Source organism: Apium graveolens, chromosome 11 (genome assembly GCF_009905375.1).
Source record: "Apium graveolens cultivar Ventura chromosome 11, ASM990537v1, whole genome shotgun sequence".
In the NCBI taxonomy this organism is placed as follows: Eukaryota; Viridiplantae; Streptophyta; class Magnoliopsida; order Apiales; family Apiaceae; genus Apium; species Apium graveolens.
Window position 1 is genome coordinate 148,168,034 of NC_133657.1, and position 21,348 is coordinate 148,189,381.

General features: G+C 34.1%; 3 non-coding genes and 3 pseudogenes across 3 annotated transcripts; all 6 read left to right on the forward strand.

Annotated features, from left to right (window-relative positions):
• The first annotated feature begins 11,205 nt into the window (after positions 1-11,205).
• Positions 11,206-11,409, forward strand: LOC141699442 (U2 spliceosomal RNA). Its single transcript, XR_012565905.1, has one exon. It is a non-coding gene; the product is annotated as a U2 spliceosomal RNA (small nuclear RNA).
• A 1,730-nt stretch (positions 11,410-13,139) lies between these two features.
• LOC141699394 (U2 spliceosomal RNA) lies at positions 13,140-13,335 on the forward strand. The gene has a single exon (XR_012565861.1). It is a non-coding gene; the product is annotated as a U2 spliceosomal RNA (small nuclear RNA).
• Positions 13,336-14,593: 1,258 nt separating this feature from the next.
• On the forward strand, positions 14,594-14,771 carry LOC141699487 (U2 spliceosomal RNA; annotated as a pseudogene).
• An 856-nt stretch (positions 14,772-15,627) lies between these two features.
• LOC141699498 (U2 spliceosomal RNA) lies at positions 15,628-15,806 on the forward strand (annotated as a pseudogene).
• Positions 15,807-17,466: 1,660 nt separating this feature from the next.
• On the forward strand, positions 17,467-17,660 carry LOC141699406 (U2 spliceosomal RNA). Its single transcript, XR_012565872.1, has one exon. It is a non-coding gene; the product is annotated as a U2 spliceosomal RNA (small nuclear RNA).
• Positions 17,661-18,537: 877 nt separating this feature from the next.
• Positions 18,538-18,670, forward strand: LOC141699533 (U2 spliceosomal RNA; annotated as a pseudogene).
• Positions 18,671-21,348: the final 2,678 nt, after the last annotated feature.

The window sequence follows — 21,348 nt, forward strand, 5'->3', positions numbered from 1 at the left end:
TGGATTAGATTGTAACATCCCAAATTTTCGCACTATTAATTCTAAACACAAAACTTAAAATAGATTCATTATTTAGTAAATCTAAAATAAACAAAAGTCAAACTGAAAGTCAACATAATAATCTTAAAGTAATATAATCAAAGATGAAGTTTCACAAATTCAAAAATCAATGTCATTCATATTCCTGAAATTATTCTAATAATAATAAGATAAGACTTTTCCAATAAATTGCATATCAAACAAATAACATGAAATTCCACAAAGTTCACATCCTCAGTCTGCCTTAAATATATAATAACAATGAGCTGCAAAGCCCAACAAGTACCTATTGGTAACAGTTGAAAATAACATTTTTATCTTTCCAAAAACATAACTTAAACACATAACACATAACACATTACATCTATCACATAATATTACATAACAAACCCGATAACAATTAGTACAAAGATGCACATAATATTCTTTAACAATTTTCAAAGATATGCACAAGATATATTTTATTATCCACATAATCAAAATTCTTAATCAATAATTAAATCTTAAAATTACATTCTTATTTAAAATCTCATGTGGTTGCATTATGTCAGCGACATGGCTCTATAGTTTGATGGTTTGATGGGGGCCAGTTTATGTCCCTCGTTAAGATAAACTTAACAAGGTATCAATGTGTTCCAGAACGTGCATAAGCTACATTTATGTATCGCACTATCTAGTGATAATATTCTATGATTCAATATGCAACTAAAATAAGGGTATTCTTACAAAAATTAAATCTTATTAATCATATAACGATATCTTAATTAGGATAATAAAAACAAAGGGTTTAAAACATGTAATGAAATAATATAAGGTACACTACAGAATAATACGTAACAACGAATATTTACTTACATCAATTACATTATAAAAGTAATTCACATTAGAACACATATTCAATTCTTAGTAAGCCATCAAAGCGGAATATCTAAAATATTGAAAGTTTCAATCATATTAATTCAGATCAGATATATATTTAGCACTCATGTCCTTTGATACCTTCAATATCTTCTCTAGTAATGATATTTTGTGCTCATTTTTTTATGTGTAGTCAAATTATCATCATATTGTCACTTCTCGTTTAAACTTGTATAATCAGAAATGTATGGATCCAATAATGAAAGTGATTGATAAGGCTAAACGATTTTTCCCGGCAAAGGATATCTCAAAATCAATTGTTTCGGAAGTTCTCATCATTATTTTCTTCAACAAAATCACGAACTTTGTCTTGTTGTAAAAGTTCGAAAACTGCAAGGACTAGGGATTATGCTAGTAATTGGTGTAGGCTGGTGCTAGTGGTTGTTGGGGACTGCTGGTGGTCGATGGTGGTTGCCAGTGGTTGTTAGCGACTTTTGACAATTGTTGCTTGTGTCCACTTGTTGGTTGTTGGCTGCTGAGAGTTGATTTTTTTTAAGGAAGGTGTTTAATAATTCATACATATTAATCATCTACTATATAATGTTTCTACGTAGATAATGTAGTTACTAAATAAAAAATACTTATATTTAAATAATATTATAAAGTAATTAAAAAGTAATTCAACTATTTTATGCTCTGCATCACCGTTAAAAAGTTACAAAGATCACTAAAACAAAAACACATCTAACAATGACAATCTAAAAGTCAATATAGTCCAATTTTAAGTCCTAGAACTCCAATGCCATCCAACTTGATCCTGTATAACCAAGGAACCAATCGATCTAACTAGTTGGGCCAACACACACACATACATAAATATGATAATACGATATTTAATACCATATGATAACGACATACGAAACAAATAATTTGACACACTTTCATATTCTCATTCGGTATATATAATACCACATAAACAACAATAACTTAAAACCCATTTTTTATACCACTGATCACTACAACCCGGTAACAACAATCATAAATTTTTAGAAAACTATCACTACGAAACATGGTGTAAATCAAAGTTCCATAATTATTTTGTTGACACACCACATACAATAATACATATCACTTCAAAATATATCATCACTTGACCCAAGTTTTTGATAGTCAAATATACACACATATAAATAATTTTGAAAGCACTAGAAAAATTAATTAGAAACTTATAATTTTGAGATATTAGAAAGGTGCTTCTCTTTACTCGTAGTACTCATATTAACTAAAAATAAAGTGAGCAAACAATGCTTAAAAACCTAACATAGAAACGTAATGTACTTCTCTTTTGAATGATTTGTGTGTATGAAACATTAAATAATGATTGTGCCTTAGTAGTGGGCCTTTAAACAAAAAGGTTTTTGTTTCTGAAAATTTAGGAGTCCAAATTTAAATTTGATTGTATGTCAGAAGGGTTGATATTGGCTTGGGATAGTTTGTGTTTTCAGTATATAGGTTTGGCTTCAGGTAGGACATGGCAATGGATTCAATTCAAATGCAGGGTGTCTGATGAAACTTTCCATGTGATTAATGTCTATGGTCCTTAAAGTTTGCAAGGTAAAAGAAAATTATGGGAAGAGCTTTCAGATGTTCTAGTAATTTTAAAAAATGACATGATATGTGTAGTTGGTGACTTCAATAGTATCAAGGACGAAAATGAGAAAGCAAATTATAGGCATAGAACGCTGGATGTGCAGGGGTTTAGGGCTTTCATTAAGAATAATAACTTATGTGACGTTGGTTTAGTTAAAGAAAATTTCACTTGGTTTGGTCCTTATGGAAGGTGTAGTAAACTGGATACATTCTTAGTGAATGATATTTGGTTTGCTCGGGATTGTTGGGAAGTCTTTACCTTGAACATGATAATTTCAGATCATAGGCCTATTTTGTTGTATGTCAAACAATCTAAAGGTGATATTGTACCTTTTAGGGCCTTCAATTGGTGGATTTCTGAGGAAGGTCCTAGGAAGGAGATGGAGAATCTGGAAGCAGTGTAAAGAATCTGGATCTTAATAGAGCTTTCAAGTTCTTTTAAAGAAATTTAAACTAGGTTTAAAATAATGGTGCAAAGGTCCTAAAGATAAGTTGGAAATTAAGATTGATGATTTAAAGAGTAGATTGGAATTTCTTGACAAAACTCATGCTTGGGGAGATGAAGTTTTACAATATATTTTGGAGTTGGCTTCAAGCTATAAGAAGAGGGATTCTATGCAAAGGCAAAAAGCAAGAATTCAGTGGAATCTGCAAGGAGATAAAAACACTAAATTTTTCCATAAAGTGATTCAGAGAAGAAGATGCAGGAACAGAATTGACAAAATTGTGGTAGAAGGGAATGTGTTGAGTGATTCAAAGGAGGTTATAATTGCTTTCTATAATTATTTCAGAAATATTTTCAACTTAAGAAATATGGAACTTTTTGAGTTGAGTTCATTGATAGATAATAGATTAAGTGGGGAGGAAGTGCTTTTTCTAGGGAATGACTTTTGTACGGAGAAACTATAAAAGGCATTAAAACCTTCAGCAATGATAAAGATCCAGGCCCAGATGGTTTAAATATGAAATATATCAAGGAATTATAGCCTTTTTTGAGGGATAAAGTTCTAAAAGGATTCAATTTGTTTGCTAGTACAGGGGTTCTTCCGAAAGGTTTTAACTCTTCATTCATAGATTTGGTTCCAAATATTAAGGTACCAATTAAGTTGAAAGACTTCAGGCCTATAAGTCTTATAAACAGTGTATCCAAATTGTTAACCAAGGCGTTAGCTAGCAGGCTCAGTACAATATATGAAAAGTTGGTAGGCATGAATCAGTTTGGTTTTGTAAAAGGAAGACAGGCTGCTGAAAGTATTTTTATAGTTAATGAGGTTTAACATTCTATGAAATTTTCAAGAAATATGGGGTTGATCTTAAAATTAGATTTTGAGAAAGCTTTTGATTATGTGAGTTGGAGTTTTCTTTTCAAGACAATGAATTGTTTAGGATTGTGGAGCAGATGGATTAAGTGGATTGAAGATTTCTTTAAGACAAGTAGATTATCTATTTTGGTTAATGGTTCCCTTTTCCAGGGAGTTCAGTATGTCAAATGGAATTAGACAAGGAGACCCTTTATCACCTATGCTTTTCAATTTAGCAAGAGAAGTTTTAAATAAAATGATTTTCAAAGAAAGTGAGAGTGGTCTGATTGAGGGTTTGCAAATGATCAATGATGGTAAGAAGATTACACATTTGCAGTATGCTAGTGATACAATAGTATTCTTACAGGGCAGTGAGAAATCAATTTTGGGAATAAAGAGAGTGTTACAATGTTTTCAACTACTTTCTGGTTTAAGGATCAATTTTCAGAAAAGCAATATTTATTCTTGTTACATTCGAGGTAAGGAGTTGGAGTCTTTTGCAATGAAGTTGGGTTGCTAAGTAGGTACTTGGCCTTTAGTCTATCTGGGTAGTCAAATTGGTATTAGTCCCGGAAAATCCATTTTTTGAAAGCCATTAGTGGAGAAATTCAAGAGTTAATTAGCTAACTGGAAGAGAGACAATCTGAATCAAGCTGGTAGGAAACTTAGTGCTATTATGCAGATGGTGGTTTAAATGACAAGCTGATAGAAAGGTGGGTTGGAATGTGTGGTTAAGAGATAAGTGTGGTTATTTTAAGGGGAGGGTTTAGAATGCTTGAGTAATCACAAGTCTTGTTCAACTATGGTAAAAGATATACTATAGGCAGTTTCTAAATTTTCTGAGCCGGGTCATATGGGATCAGGAAGCTTAAGATGGATAATTGCTGATGGGGAGTCAGCTTTATTCTGAGAAGATCTTTGGTTTCAAGACATACCTATTATGGATAGATTTACTAGACTTTATAGTATATCCAAGTTAAAACAGAAGTAAGTAAGAATTTTCAAAGTATTATGGGATTGTTATGACAGGAGTGGTGAAGTATTTTGGAATAGGAAATTAAGAAATTGGGAGTTAGAAGATTTAAAAGAATTGAGCATAATAATGGATTCAGTACAATTGTCTGGTAAACAGGATAGGTTAGTTTGGGTCCCAGTTATGGAAACTTATACCTCTAGAGCTGCATATGAATCATTAAATAAATAAGTTAGTGTCTGTGGTGATCATTGGGAAACTATCTGGAAATGTAAAGTGCCTGAAATAGTTAAATTATTTTTCTGGAAAATTTAGTCTGGGATTGTTCCAAAAAAGGTATGGTTATCTAATAGAATTCATAATTTCAGTGAATGTAAGATATTTATGTTGTGTGGCTTGGAACAGGAGACTCAAGATCATATGTTTTGGAAGTGTATTTTTTAAAGAAAATTTGGATCCTTATACTAAGTTGGTGGGGGATAGTTTCAAGAGTGTATATAGAAGATTTGACATCTATGTGGAGATCCATGCTATTTTTTCATCATGAATGTATCAAAACAGTCTGGTATAGTATTTTAGTATCCACGTTATGGACCATCTGGTTATATAGGAATTATTGTATCTTTGATAGTAAAACTCCAGATCACAAACAAGTGTATATTCTGATACAAAGTAGAGCTCTGAAGTGGTGTTTAGATAATGACATCATTAATAAGAGGAGAATCATTTGGTGGTCTTATAACCCAGTTGGTGTAGTGACATCAAGTGAAAAGGATTTGTGGTGGGAGATAGTCAATAAGAACAATTTTCCTATTGTGGCATTATAGATGGTAGCTTCAAAAAGGATGTTAAGGGTAAGATTCTGTCTGGTATTGGTGGAGTAATTCAATCTGTTGTAGGAGAATATTTATTGCAGTTTGCTGCACCTGTAACAGTTTCTAGTGTTTTTGAAGTGGAATGCTATGCTCTAGAAGTTTGTTTAGATTGTTGAAAGATAGTATCTGAAAGCAAAATCATATATTGGTGCTTTCAAATAATGAGAAGCTAGTTAAGCAGGTTGATCCGGATGCTCTTCAGGTGGGACTTTGAAGTGATAAGTAATTAGTTGTTCAGTTAAAGTATATTAGTCGAAGATGGAATGAAATAGCAGATGGACATGCAAAAGGAGGCGCTATTTTGAATAAATTAGAGGTGATTAAATAGGGATTTGTTTTCTTTTTTTAGGGGGGTGCATAAAAGTACTTTATTTAATTAGGATTTTAGTGGATTATTTCAAATCAGTAAATATTATAGGCATAATTACTTGTACATAGAGTCATTATGTTAGCTTAGGGAAATTGAAAAAGTTTTAGATTCCCTCTTAGAAGCCTAAACGATTTCTTTGGGGAGTAATATTGAGGCTGTAGGGCTTTTATAACAGAGTGTAGGGGGATCAACTGGAAGTAATATATAAAGAGGGTTCCTTGCATACAACCACTCCATAGAAATCATTTCAATTCACTGTTATACTCTTCTTCTTTTGAGAGAAATTCAGATTTAGGGTTTCATCGGTCTTTTAGGAAAAGTTTCAATGGAAGAAGAAAATATGAATGTTAATGCGAGGTGGTTGATTCCAAGCAAGGATGTGGTTAAATATAATGTGCACAGTTTATTTTCACAAGAAGAATTACCAAATGGGAAGCACTCAGGTATAGGTGTTGTGTTTATGGATTGTGTGGGAGTCATTTAACACATGACTGGTGGATCTTTGGGGTTTGAAGATCAGAGGGAAAATGTGTTTCATGCACTGTTGGAGGGTCTTAAGGAGGCCTACTACAAGGGTTATAAGAAGGTCATTCTTGAGACTGATCATGTAGATGCCTACTGGGAGTTGTATAATTCTACAGTTGTTGGGGGAAGGCCTCAATATGCTCATGTCATGTGGTAGCTTAATCAGCATAAGGCTGATAAAAACTACAAATGAGAGCTTAGGTTGGTTTATAGAGAGTTTAATGAATAAACTGTATATTTAGCTAAGTATGGTGCTAATCATTGGGATCAAATGGTGATAATAGAAAGGGATTTTAGAAGAATTAAAGATCTTTGGTATCTTGACATGGGTTTGGGGAATATTGATCAGAGGTTCAGGGCAGTTAGGCAAAGTGAGATTGAGTCTGTTGCTATGGAAGATGAGGTTTTTGATCCTCAAGAAGATGACTTGGCCCAGGATGCGGAGATCAATGCGGTTCAGGTTCAGGTTTTTGGGTTTGCATGATGAAGAAGTTGATGTGGCTGGAGTTGCTGGTGTGGATGATTTTGCGGGGCTTGAGGTTGTGGTGGGATTTCCAGAAGCTGGGGCGGTGGGGGCTGGTGTTGTCCAGGAAGTAGGCGAGAAGATGGAGCTCTGAAGCAAAAGAAGAAACAAGGTAGCAAAAGAAGAAGCAAGCAGCTGGAAGATGATGACTGTTTGGGAAGTCCAACAATTGTTATTTTAATTATTATTATTAAGTTAATTAAGTTTGATAATGAAGTTTAGTAGTTAATTAAGTCATCCATATTTTTTTTGCACGGTGACTTATAATAGGAACTAGATATATTTTTTTACTCTCCTAGACCATCTTCAACAAACTCTTTAAACAAACTCTTAAATGTAAAAATAAAGAGTATTCTCAAAATTGGAGTTCCAAGAGACTCTTAAAGACTCTTTAAAACATTAGGAGTCTTAACTTATATTTTATTATAAAATAATTCAACCACCCATTTTTCCTCTCCACTTTGTATTGTACTCCTATTAAATAAAGATATTTTAATATTAAAATATTATTTATAAAGTGAATATAAAGAGTGTTGTTGAAGGTGAATGCACATTAAGTTGTTAAGAGTCAATATTTTATAATACATTTGAGAAGTAACTTAAGAAACTGTTGGAGATGCTCTTATTGTGTGATGTTTGTATACGTAAAAGATATACTTCCGGTCGGGAATGATCATTGCTATAATTCATTGTTACAATTTTTAAAGGGTGATGCGTGTACACGATTTCTGTAACATTTCATATCGCGATAAATCATCGATGTACTTGTATACATGGCTCCTCCCATGAATACATTCACTAAACATTATAGTTTACACGTACCTGTTGATGTGTATTTTTAAGAGTATCATTCGCAGGGAATGACTGATATTAACACCAATTTCAAGTCTTTTATTTCTTACAGTTCAGAAGTGTAGAGAATAATTTGTGATGTGTGATTATCAACTAATTAAACTAATAAATAATTAAAAATTATATAATATATTTGAGAGAAAATAATTCAAGAGTAAGGGTTCTTCAATGGCTATCATGAACGTCTAATTTGTGTTCTTGCTTTGTTAAAAACAATCCTTCTAATGTTTATAAAATCTTCTCCCAAGATAGATTATAGTGCCTACAACTATCCATTGAACGCCACTCCCATGATCATATAAAGTACAATTATAGATTATTAAAAATCAAGGATTATAAGTTTCACAATTCTCATATCAATCTCTCGATCTAATACTAAAATTGTGTCTATCATATCATGTATTAGAATTACAACTCCTCTCCCGACTCGTTATAACTCCTAAAGATTCAATTAGAAGTTAGCTACTTCTCTAATTGTATAAGCACTTAATGACAAATTAACAATAACAAGAAAATCAAGAAAATCATAATATAATCAAACAAACATATTAAACCAGTGAATACTACCCACTCTTCGATAAAAGAATTAGTTACTCATGATAAGATAAATAAAATATATATTAAGAACGCAAACCATGAGTTTAAGAATTGATGCACAAATAATACAACTTTAAAGTTCCTTTGAAATCCCTCCTTCCTCCAACCTCTCTCTTAAAGTGATCATTTCCTCTCAAGAATTACAAAGTATCTCTATTCTATTCTCTAATACAATATGTTATGGTCTCTGTATACAATATGTCTCAAACCTAATATCAAAGAGTTTTTAATGTTTTTCCCAAAATAAATTGAACTTTGATATAAAATTCGTAGGTTGTCTTTCAGGCCTGATTCTGGGCTGTTCCAGTTGGATTCTTGATGTTGGACCACTTTTAAACCATAGATAATTCTGTTAGCTTCGCATGAGCTGTAAGATCACCCAATTCTGATGTTTGGAACTCAAGTTACGGCCCAAACATTGATGTATACGCGCAGCCCAATAAATCTGAATTTTCTTATGATTTAAGTCCAAATAAGTCCAATTCCATATAAAGTTGGGAATTTTTTATTTTCTGTCATAAAACAATAAACTCTAATTAATAATATCCAATTAATGATATAATATTATAAATATGAGAATAAAATCCTTTAAAATATATATAAATATATACCCAATTAGTACCGCATATATCTTATTTCTTATTTGTGAATTAAAATCATAAGATATAATATATTTAATACATTTTAAGTTGACTCATTTATATATGGTTGAGAGTTCATAGTGTAAATTCAAATTATTAAGACCCACCATATATTTAATTTATTAATTGATCGTTGAACATTGCAGCAATCAATAGGATTTTGTAAAGCACGAAAAGGGATATAAAATATTTAACTTCCATAAAATTAAATAGACATTGCATAGTACATCAATCATAAGTCAAAGCCAAGATCTACGTTTCTGTTTCACAAACACACAACTTCAATTGTTTGGGTATATCAAACGTCAATAATAAAACTCAACATTAAAAGAAAAAGTTGAAAAAAAGGCAAAGCAATTGCAAGATCCCAGGACCTTATTAAAACCTGGTGTGTATCAGTTTATTAAACAGTGACGGCAGAATAAATTTTAAAACTTTCTGGCGCAAAGGACACTATCCCTTGATTTGTGAGACGGAGTAAAAGCAAAGATACTCCTCAAATCCAATTAATTATTTTGTTATTTTGATCAAAGAATAAATACAGCAAATTGTAAACCATGTAGAGGCAGCTCAAGATTTTCTAATAGCAACTAACAACTGATCTCAATACCTTCGAATCACGGACATGCAAAAAACCTTCTAGGAGAAGGCAGCTCTTGAATGCTTGAACCAATTAATCCCTGATTCCCTCTATTGCTTGGCTCGATCCCAGCTCCGTACGAGAAAGAATATCTTTTAAGAAGCGCCATTACACGTGAAGAATAAAATCTGAGTAAGATTTCTAGGCATCCACATCAACAAAAAATATTGTTTAACGTCAACATAACATAAATTTAACTGCCACTAGTTAATATGAACCACACAATTAGTTAGTTGCACCAAAGGTGAATTTTTTATTCCATAGAAAAATCAATTTAAATTCTAAACATCTTATATAGCTTTGCTGATGTTACGAACTGATTTCAAACTCCAGTTTTGCACCATAGCTAATGTAATTTTTTATACGGGGAGTCCCGCCACAATAGCTTGCTATTGGGGTACTCATGTGTCACCCAAGTGTTGCACTACTGTTGGGTCTGGCACACCCTAACAAAACATACAATGAACTTTATTTCTTTTCTTTTCCTAGAATATCCTACGTTGTATTGTGTTGGGAATCATGATTTTCTAACTCTGCTATCTTCCAGTACGCAAATATAATGAATAATAAAATTCAACATTAAAAGAAAAAAAATGTAAAAAAAGGGCATCACCAACTGCCGGGATCGAAACTAAACCTAGGTAATTTTCTTAAAACCTGGTGTGTATCAGTTTATTAAACAGTGACAACACAATAATTTACAAACCTCTTTTGCACAAAGGACACTATCCCCTGATTTGTGACACGAAGTACTATAAGGAAGATACTCCTCAAATCCAATTAATTATTTTGTTGTTATGATCAAGAATATACGCAGCAATTTGTAAACCATGTAGAACGAGCTCAAGCATTCAATTGCACACAAAACAATAAACACAACCGCGCTCATGATAAGCAAAGGGACATAAATTAACAAGTGATCTCAATACCTGCAAATCACGGACATGCAAAACATCTTCTTCAATGAGGCAGTCTACTGAATGCTTGAACAAATTAATCCCTGATTCCCTCTCTTGCTTGCCTCGGTACCAGCTCCGCACAAGGGACAAGAATATCTTTTGACCACTGCACGTCATGAATAAAATCCGAGTAAGATTTCAGGGCATCCCATCAACAAAAATATAGTGTAACATCAACATGACATAATTTTAATTGCAACTAGTTAAGATGAACCACACATTTAGTGAGTTGCACCAAGGGTGAATTTTTTATTACAAAAAAAATTAATTGAAATTCTAAACATCTTCTTAGCAGATGTTACGAGCTCATTTCAAGATCCAGTTTTAAACCACACCGAGATAAATTGTTTCGTTGCTACTTGTCGCAGCTTTATATACAAAGCGGAGCACTATGATTCGACAAACCTTTCTCGGCCTTTTGGCTAAGATCAAGTGTAGTATCTATTCTTATCAGTTTAATATATGATCTATGGACCAATGGTCCACGCGGTATTAAAATTAGTTTTTTAAATTTTAAAGGTGGGAGTCCCACAACAATGGCTTGCCATTGGGGTCTTCGCGTATTGCCCGAGTGTTGCACTACTTCTTGGGCTTGGCACACCCAACAAATATATTCTAATATTTATCGAAAAATAACACTCACTTCATGATTTCATAGAACATGTATAAGAGTTGTTAAGATTTAGAAATTCTAGGTTATACACATTGAATTTTAACTAACATACCGCACTCTGGAACATAAATGAGCCTAGTGTGTTCCACTGTTTCTCAAACCCTAATCTTATCCTGAAATATTTTACACACAATCTCCACATAACCTTAAACAACTAATATACATCTACCAGTGATTAATTTGGTAGTTAAGCCTTAGCCTGTGGCAGCGGACAGGGCTGGGGTAGCAAGATACAAAAAAAACTACAAGCACTAAAGAGGATCGGAAAAAGTATTTTTGTTCAGGCTGCCACCAAGTAAACTAAAAATGGACGGGCTATAAATAAAAGGGTTAAATAAATGGTCAACCGATAAGGTCCATGGCAAAGGTTAGTGACCTACAATTGCACTTGGGAGGCGTCCTAATAAGATTTTGTTGTACTTTGTGATCAAACAAATAAAATTTTGTTAAACTTTTTATAATAATAATAATACTTTGTGATTAAACTGTAATTTGACATGTAGGCCTTTTATCCCTGGTAATTATCAGTATAACAAAAGAAGACACAATTCTACCGAATTAATTTATTGGTAGTGAAAGGGGAAGCACAATAGCTCCATACGTATTGCCCAAAGCAATTCTACTTCGGGATGACGCACCCCCCACCAGAAAATAGTCAAAATACCATGAAGTGGTCATAACTCGCTTGATTCTCTTCTTAAAGACCAATTGTATTATGTGAGCTTCGCAATAAGTTAATTAAATGTACTAAACAAACACCGTGAACATAAAGAAATAAAATCGATGAAAGTAAACTTCGTCATATTATCCAACCATCATCAATGAAATTGTAATTTAACGGGTAAATATATTAATACTTCGACACATTTTGTTCTTACAGATGATAAAAAATAAAAAGTGAAAAAAAGGGCATCGCCAACTGCCATGATCGAAACTAAACCTAGGTAATTTTCTTAAAACCTGGTGTGTATCAGTTCATTAAACTTTGACAACGTAATAATTTACAACCTCTCTTGCACACAGGACACTATCCCCTGATTTGTAACACAAAGTACTAAAAGTAAGATACTCCTCAAATCCAATTAATTATTTTGTTGTTATGATCAAGAATATATGCAGCAATTTGTAAACCATGTAGAACGAGCTCAAGCATTCATTTACACACAAAACAATAAACACAACCGCGCTCATGATGAGCAAAGTGACGGAAATTAACAAGTGATCTCAATACCTGTGAATCGCGGACATGCAAAACATCTTCTTGGAGGAGGCGGTCTACTGAATGCTTGAACAAATTAATCCCTGATTCCCTCTCTTGCTTGCCTCGGTTCCAGCTCCGCACAAGGGAGCAAGAATATCTTTTGACCACTACACGTCAAGAATAAAATCCGAGTAAGATTTCCGGGCATCCCATCACAAAAATATTGTGTAACGTCAACATGACATAATTGTAATTGCAACTAGTTAAGATGAACCACACATTTAGTTAGTTGCACCAAGGGTGAAATTTTTATTACAAAAAAAAGTGAATTGAAATTCTAAACATCTTCTTAGCAGATGTTAGGAGCTCATTTCAAGATCCAGTTTTAAACCACACCGAGATAAATTGTTGCATTGCTACTTGTCGAAGCTTTATAAACAAAGTCGCGCATTATGATTGGGCATACCTTTCTCGGCCTTTTGGATAAGATCAAGTGTAGTCTCTGTTCTTATCAGTTTAACATCTGATATGTGGACCAATGGGCCACGTGGTATTAAATTTATTTTTAAAGGTGGGAGTCCCACAACAATGGCTTGCCAATGGGGTCTTCTCGTGTTGCCCGAGTGTGGCACTACTTCTCGGGTCTGGCACACCCAACAAATCTATTCTAATCTTTATCAAAAAATAACAATCACTTCATATTTTCATAGAACATGTGTGAGATGCTGTTAAGATTTAGAATTTATGGGTTATACACATAGAAATTTAACTAACATACTGCAGTCTGGAACATAAATGAGCCTAGTGTGTTCCATTGTTTCTTCAACCCTATTCTTATCCGAAAATATTTTACACACAATCTCCGCATAACCTTAAACAACTGATATACATCTACCAAGGATTAATTTGGTGGTTGAACCTGTGGCAGCGGACAGGGCTGGGTAGCAAGACAAAAACAAAACTACAAGCAATAAAGAGGATCGGAAAAAGTATTTTTGTTCGGGCTGCCACCAAGTAAACTAAAAATGGACGGGCTATCAATAAAAGGGTTAAATAAATGGTCGACCGATAAGATCCATGGCAAAGGTTAGTGACCTCCAGTTGCACTTGGGAGGCATCCTGATAAGATTTTGTTGTACTCTGTAATCAAAAAAATGATATTTTGTAAACTTTTTATAATAATAATACTTTGTGATTAAATTGTAATTTGACAGGTAGGCTTTTTTATCTCTAGTAATTATCAGTATAACAAAAGAAGGCACGTGTCATTTTTCTCTATTTTCTAAGTTTGTTAACTGATGATTTCTACCGAATTAATTTATTGGTAGTGAAAGGGGAAGCACAATAGCTCCATACGATTTGCCCAAAGCAATTCTAGTTCGGGATGACGCACCCCCCACCAGAAAATAGTCAAAATACCATGGAGCAGTCATAAGTCGCTCGATTCTCTTCTTAAAGACCAATTATATTATGTGAGCTTCGCAATAAGTTAATTAAATGTACTAAACAAACAACCAGAGCATAAAGAAATAAAATCGATGAAAGTAAACTTCATCATATTATCCAACCATTATCAATGAAATTGTAATTTAACGGGTAAATAATTTTAATACTTCGACACATTTTGTTCTTACAGACGATAAAAATTAAATCAAACAAAAACTATATTATGTAATTGTATAGTTAGAAATAATTATTTTTCCGAGCATAAAAAGGTATATAATATGTCTAGGATGAAAGATATGCAACTTAGACAAAGCAACTCTATTTTTTTCAAATTCGCCTCATCTTCTTTGGCAGTTGGGGTAATATCTGAAGTTTAGCACTCATTCGAGTTCTACACCACCACGAGATGTTATGCACGGTGGCTACATGATCTCAGCTTTCTAAACAAAGTAACCAATATTGTTTAGTCCAACCTTTCTCGGCCTTTTAGCTAAGCTCAAGCGTTGTATCTGTTCTAATTAGTTTAATATCTGATATGTGGGCCAACGGTCCACACGATATTAATGTAATCCCGCCACAATAGCTTGCTATTGGGGTCCTTATGTATCACCCCAGTGTTGCGCTACTGCTGTGCCTGGCACACCCTACCAAAACATACAATCAACTTTATTTCTTCTCTTTTCCTAGAACATCCTACGTGGTGTTGTGTTAGGAATCATGATTTTCTAACTGCCCTATCTTCCCGTACGCAAATATAATGAATAATAAAATTCAACATTAAAAAAAGTAAAAAAAGGGCATCGCCAACTGCCATGATCGAAACTAAACCTAGGTAATTTTTTTAAAACCTGGTGTGTATCAGTTCATTAAACTTTGAAAACGTAATAATTTACAACCTCTCTTGCACAAAGGACACTATCCCCTAATTTGCTACATAAAGTACTAAAAGGAAGATACTCCTCAAATCCAATTAATTATTTTATTGTTATGATCAAGAATATATGCAACAATTTGTAAACCATGTAGAAAGAGCTCAAGCATTCATTTGCACACAAAACAGTAAACACAACCGCGCTCATGATAAGCAAAGTGACAGAAATTAACAAGTGATTTTAATACCTGCTAATCGCGGGCATGCAAAACATCTTCTTGGAGGAGGCGGTCTACTGAATGCTTGAACAAATTAATCCCTGATTCCCTCTCTTGCTTACCTCGGTTCCAGCTCCGCACAAGGGAATAAGCATATCTTTTGACCACAGCACGTCAAGAATAAAATCCGAGTAAGATTTCCGGGCATCCCATCACAAAAATATTGTGTAACGTCAACATGACATAATTTTAATTACAACTAGTTAAGATGAACCACATATTTAGTTAGTTGCACCAAGGGTGAACTTTTTATTACAAAAAAGGTGAATTGAAATTCTAAACATCTTCTTAGCAGATGTTAGGAGCTCATTTCAAGATCCAGTTTTAAACCACACCGAGATAAATTGTTGCATTGTTACTTGTCGCAGCTTTATAAACAAAGCCGCGCATTTTGATTGGCTAAGATCAAGTGTTGTATCTATTCTTATCAGTTTAATTTCTGATATGTGGACCAACGTGGTATTAAATTTATTTTTTAATGGGGGGTCGCGTCGCTTGAGTGTTGCACTACTGCTTGGGCCTGGCACATCCAACAAATTTATTCTAATATTTATCCAAATTAACAATCACTTCATATATTCATAGAACATGTGTGAGATGCTGGTAAGATTTAGAATTTCTGGGTTATACATACAGAATTTTAACTAACATATCGTAGTCTGGAACATAAATGAGCCTAGTGTGTTCCACTGTTTCTCCGACCCTATTCTTATCCGGAAATATTTTACACACAATCTCCGCATAACCTTAAACAACTGATATACATCTACCAAGTATTAATTTGGTGGTTGAGCCTGTGGCAGCAGACAGGGGTGGTATAGCAAGACAAAAACAAAACTACAAGTACTAAAGAGAATTGGAAAAAGTATTTTTGTTCAGGCTTCCACCAAGTAAACTAAAAATGGACGGGCTATAAATAAAAGGGTTAAATAAATGGTCGAAGGATAAAATTTATCGAAAAATAACACTCACTTTATGATTTCATATAACATTTGTGAGGAGATGTTAAGATTTAGAATTTCCAGGTTACAAACATAGAATTTTAACTAACATACCGCAGTCTGGAACATAAATGAGCCTAGTGTGTTCCACTGTTTCTCAAACCCTAATCTTATCCAGAAATATTTTACACAAAATCTCCGCATTACCTTAAACAACTGATATTCATCTACCAACGATTAATTTGGTGGTTGAGCCTGTGGCAGCGGACAGGGCTGGGGTAGCAAGACAAAAACAAAACTACAAGCACTAAAGAGGATCGGAAAAAGTATTTTTTTTCGGGCTGCCACCAAGTTAAATGAAAATGGACGGGCTATAAATAAAAAGGTTAAATAAATGGTCGACCGATAAGATCCATGGCAAAGGTTAGTGACCTACAATTGCACTTGGGAGGCGTCTTGATAAGATTTTGTTGTACTTTGGAATCTAACAAACGAAATTTTGTAAGGTTTTTATAATAATAATACTTTGTGATTAAATTGCAATTTGACATGTAGGCTTTTTATCCCTGGTTATTATCAGTATAACAAAAGAAGGCACGCGTCATTTTTCTCTATTTTCTAAGTTTGTTACCTACTGATTTCTACCGAATTAATTTCTTGGTAGTGAAAGGGGAAGCACAATATCTCCATACGCGTTGCCCAATGCACTTCTACTTCGGGATGGCGCACCCCCGGCCAGAAAAGAGTCAAAATACCATGAAATGGTCATAAGTCGCTCGATTCTCTTCTGAAAGACCAATTATATTATGTGAGCTTCGCAATAAGTTAATTAAATGTACTAAACAAACACTGTGAACATAAAGGAATAAAATCGATGAAAGTAAACTTCATCATATTATCCAACCATCATCATTGAAATTGTAATTAAACGGGTAAATAATTTTAATACGTCGACACATATATGTTCTTATAGACGATAAAAATTAAATCAAACAAAAACTATATTATGTAATTGTATAGTTAGAAATTATTTTTTCGAGCATAAAAAGGTATATAATATGTCTAGGGATTAAAGATATCCAACTTAGACAAAGCAACTCTATTTTTTTCAAATTCGCCTCAGCTTCTTTGGCAGTTGCTGTAATATCTGAAGTTTAGTACTCATTCGAGTTCTACAGCACACCACGAAATGTTATGCACGGTGGCTACTTGATCTCAGCTTTATAAACAAAGTCACCAATACCGTTTAGTCCAGCCTTTCTCGGCCTTTTGGCTAAGATCAAGCGTAGTATCCATTCTTATCAGTTTAATATCTGATATGTGGGCCAACGGTCCACATGATATTAATGTAATTTTTTATACGGGGAGTCCTGCCATAATAGCTTGCTATTGGGGTCCTCATATGTCGCCCAAGTGTTGCACTACAGCTGGGCCTGGTACACCCTACCAAAACATGCAATGAACTTTATTTCTTTTCTTGTTGTGTTGGGAATCTTGATTTTCTAACTGCGCTATCTTCCAGTACGCAAATATAATGAATTTCAACATTAATAGGAAAGAAAAGAAAGAAAATAGGCATTGCCAACTGCCAGGATCGAAACTAAACCTAGGTAATTTTCATAAAACCTGGTGTGTATCAGTTTATTAAACAGTGACAACATAATAATTTGCAAACCTCTCTCGCACAAAGGACACTATCCCCTGATTTGTGACATGAAGTACTAAAAGCAAGATACTCCTCAAATCCAATTAATTTTTTTGTTATGATCAAGAATAAATTAAGCAATTCGTAAACCATGTAGAACGAGCTCAGGCATTCATTTGCACACAAAACAATAAACACAACCACACTCATTATAAGCAAAGGGACAGAAATTAACAAGTGATCTCAATACCTGCGAATCGCAGACATGCAAAACAACTTCTTGGAGGAGGCGGTCTATTGAATGCTTAAACAAATTAATCCCTGATTCCCTCTCTTGCTTGCCTCGGTTCGAGCTCTGTACAAGGGAGCAAGAATATCTTTTGACCACTGCACATCAAGAATAAAATCAGAGTAAGATTTCCGGGCATCCAATCAACAAAAATATTGTGTAACGTCAACATGACATAAATTTAATTGCAACTAATTAAGATGAACCACACATTTAGTTAGTTGCACCAAGGGTTAATTTTTTATTACAAAAAAAAATTGAAATTCTAAACATCTTCTTAGAAGATGTTACGAGCTCATTTCAAGATCCAGTTTTAAACCACACCGAGATAAATTGTTTCATTGCTACTTGTCACAGCTTTATAAACAAAGTCGCACATTATGATTGGGCATACCTTTCTCAGCCTTTTGGCTAAGATCAAGTGTAGTATCTGTTCTTATCAGTTTTGTTGGGTAAAATTCTATCTACACAGTAACAATGGGCAGTTATATATATAATAACAAGAACATGGCAAATAACCAATTAACGAAATAAAACACGAAGGCAATAACAAACTATAAAGACTGTAATTGACAAAGAAAGTAAAGAAAACTTATCTCTTATCGCTTTTCAAATTCTGATAAGAAGAAGAACACAACAGCTGAGTCGCCAAACCCTTCAAGAGGACTTGACTGTTCTTGAAGAGATTATTGCCCTCCATTTAAGCTGTGATGGAATGCAGCAATATCGCTTCCAGGATAAAACAACAACAGATCAATCTAGCCACAGAACCAGCAATGATCAATGGTGACTCGCACCTCAGTTTGCCCACAAAACCTATGCAACTCATATATGTTTGCGAGGTAGGCACCGAGACTTGTGTCATTTTAATCTCAAGTATACCTTTCAATATATAGGCATCTCAAGTTGCTCTTCTTCTATTTTACTCGATGTGGTACACCAAGTAACAAAACAGAAAAAGTAAACAAAATGGGTTTTCCTTATTATTTATATTATATCCTGATTAATTAATATTAATATTATAAAATATATTCAGAGTATGATTAAAATAATCCTTACTCAATATATTTTATATTAATAATTAAATAATCAATATAAATAATTAAACTTGTAATAGAAAAGAAAAATATAAGAGTTCCCACTAGCACGGCCACACAAGCATTCCACTTATGCTAGTAGTTGTAAACAACACTAACACAAGATGTTATATAAACTCAATATTTTTCTTTTACAATACCAATGTGGGACAAAATCCCCATAACCCATTTCAAACAAACAACTTTGTCTCAATATATTCATGGATTCCACTAAGAAAATATCTTAGATCCAAATATGAAAGTTTAAGCCCTCATGTTAAGAAACAACCTCCAAGTGTTAGTTTCCGGAAATCATATCAAGAACATATATAAAATATGCCTCAAACTTTCCATTTTCTAACAATCCCCACAAATCCATAATTAAATTGCATACCGGATTTTATCATGACTTGCTTTTCAGAGTCGGTACCCTTCCGGGTTTGAACCCTCCTAAGTCCTCTACTTCGATGGCTACCGGATACAGATGGAATATTTCACCTTGAATCTTTATCCGTTGGGTGTAACCACACTCCATAGACGACGACAAGTCAAAGTCTATGGTGCCAATCTACGGCTTTGAGACGTTAATGGTCATGTCTCGATCCTGTTCGTCGAATGTTTCGAGGAATAACCCTTTCCTCTAATTGCGATCACACAATTACATTCGCTTAGCTGGGCATCTCCAGAGATGTACTGTTATCATCTCGTCAAATGACTTGACCCCATTCAGAGTTCAAATAACTCTTGCTAACTAGCAGTTCAAGTACCTCTTAAGGTTTATAGGGAGTAGACTCAGATACATAAGTATCTAAATGTATATGGTAGAGGTACTACCAATTCATCATTATAACTTGTTATTACCACATTGAATACACTTCGGGGGATCTCCTCTCAGGTGTATTGGGTTCCCGCTGTTGATGAATTATGATGGGTTACCAGTCTCATCCCCAACCTCGACTTAAGGACTATAGCATGCTCAATCCCTTTAGTCAGCGGATCAGCTATATTATCCTGAGTTCCTATGAACTCTATAGCAATAATCCTATCAGACATAAGACCCTTTATAGACTTTAGTCTAACTTGGATGTGTCTCTTTGTTTTAGCATTATACTTTACACTACTGACTTTGTCGATAGTTGTACGGCTATCACAATGAACAGAAATGACAGGAAGCGGCTTGCTTACTACAGGTAACATACTCACGAGTCCATGTAACCATTCAACCTCCGTCCCCGTGGCATCAAGAGCACACAACTCGGCCTCAAAAGTAGACCGAGTAATCAAAGTCTGTCTAGAAGACTTTCAGGACACTGCTCCACCCGCAAGGGTAAACACATATCTAGTCACTCCATTGGAGCCAGATTTCTTAGCTATCCAACTTGCATCACTGTACCCCTCGAGTACCCCCGGAAATCTCCGATAATGCAAGCCAAGGGAAATAGTTCCCTTTAGATATCTAAGAACTCTATCCAGTGCCTCCCAATGAGTCTTGTTTGGATAGCTTGTATATCTAGTCAACTTAGACACAGAATAAGAAATATTTGGCCTAGTCACATTAGCAAGATATTGCAAACTCCCAATAATCTGAGAATACCTTAACTGAGATACAAACTCCTGAACTATTCTTGACTAAGGCAACTTTTGAATCATATGGTGTACTAGCGATTCTACAATTTGAATAACCGTACTTCTCAAGTATAGATTTCTCTATATAATGAGACTGTGACAAAATTATTCCATCAGTTGACTGAGTCAACTTGATCCCAAGAATCACACTAGCTTCACCCATATCCTTCATCTCAAAGTGCATCTTCAAGAAACTCTTTGTCTCGTTAATAATCTCAATATTGGTTCCAAACAATAAGATATCATCTACATACAAGCACACGATCATACAATCATTACCTCTAACCTTATAGTAGACACACTTGTCACTTTCATTAACTAAAAAATTCGAAGTTTAAAACAGTTTCGTCAAACTTTTTATGCCAGTCTATAGGTGCTTGTTTAAGGCCATAGATGGACTTGACTAGTCTACACACTTTCCTCTCATTACCAGAAGCAACAAATCCCTCAAGCTGATCCATATAAATCTCTTCTTCAAGGTCACCATGAAGAAAAGCTG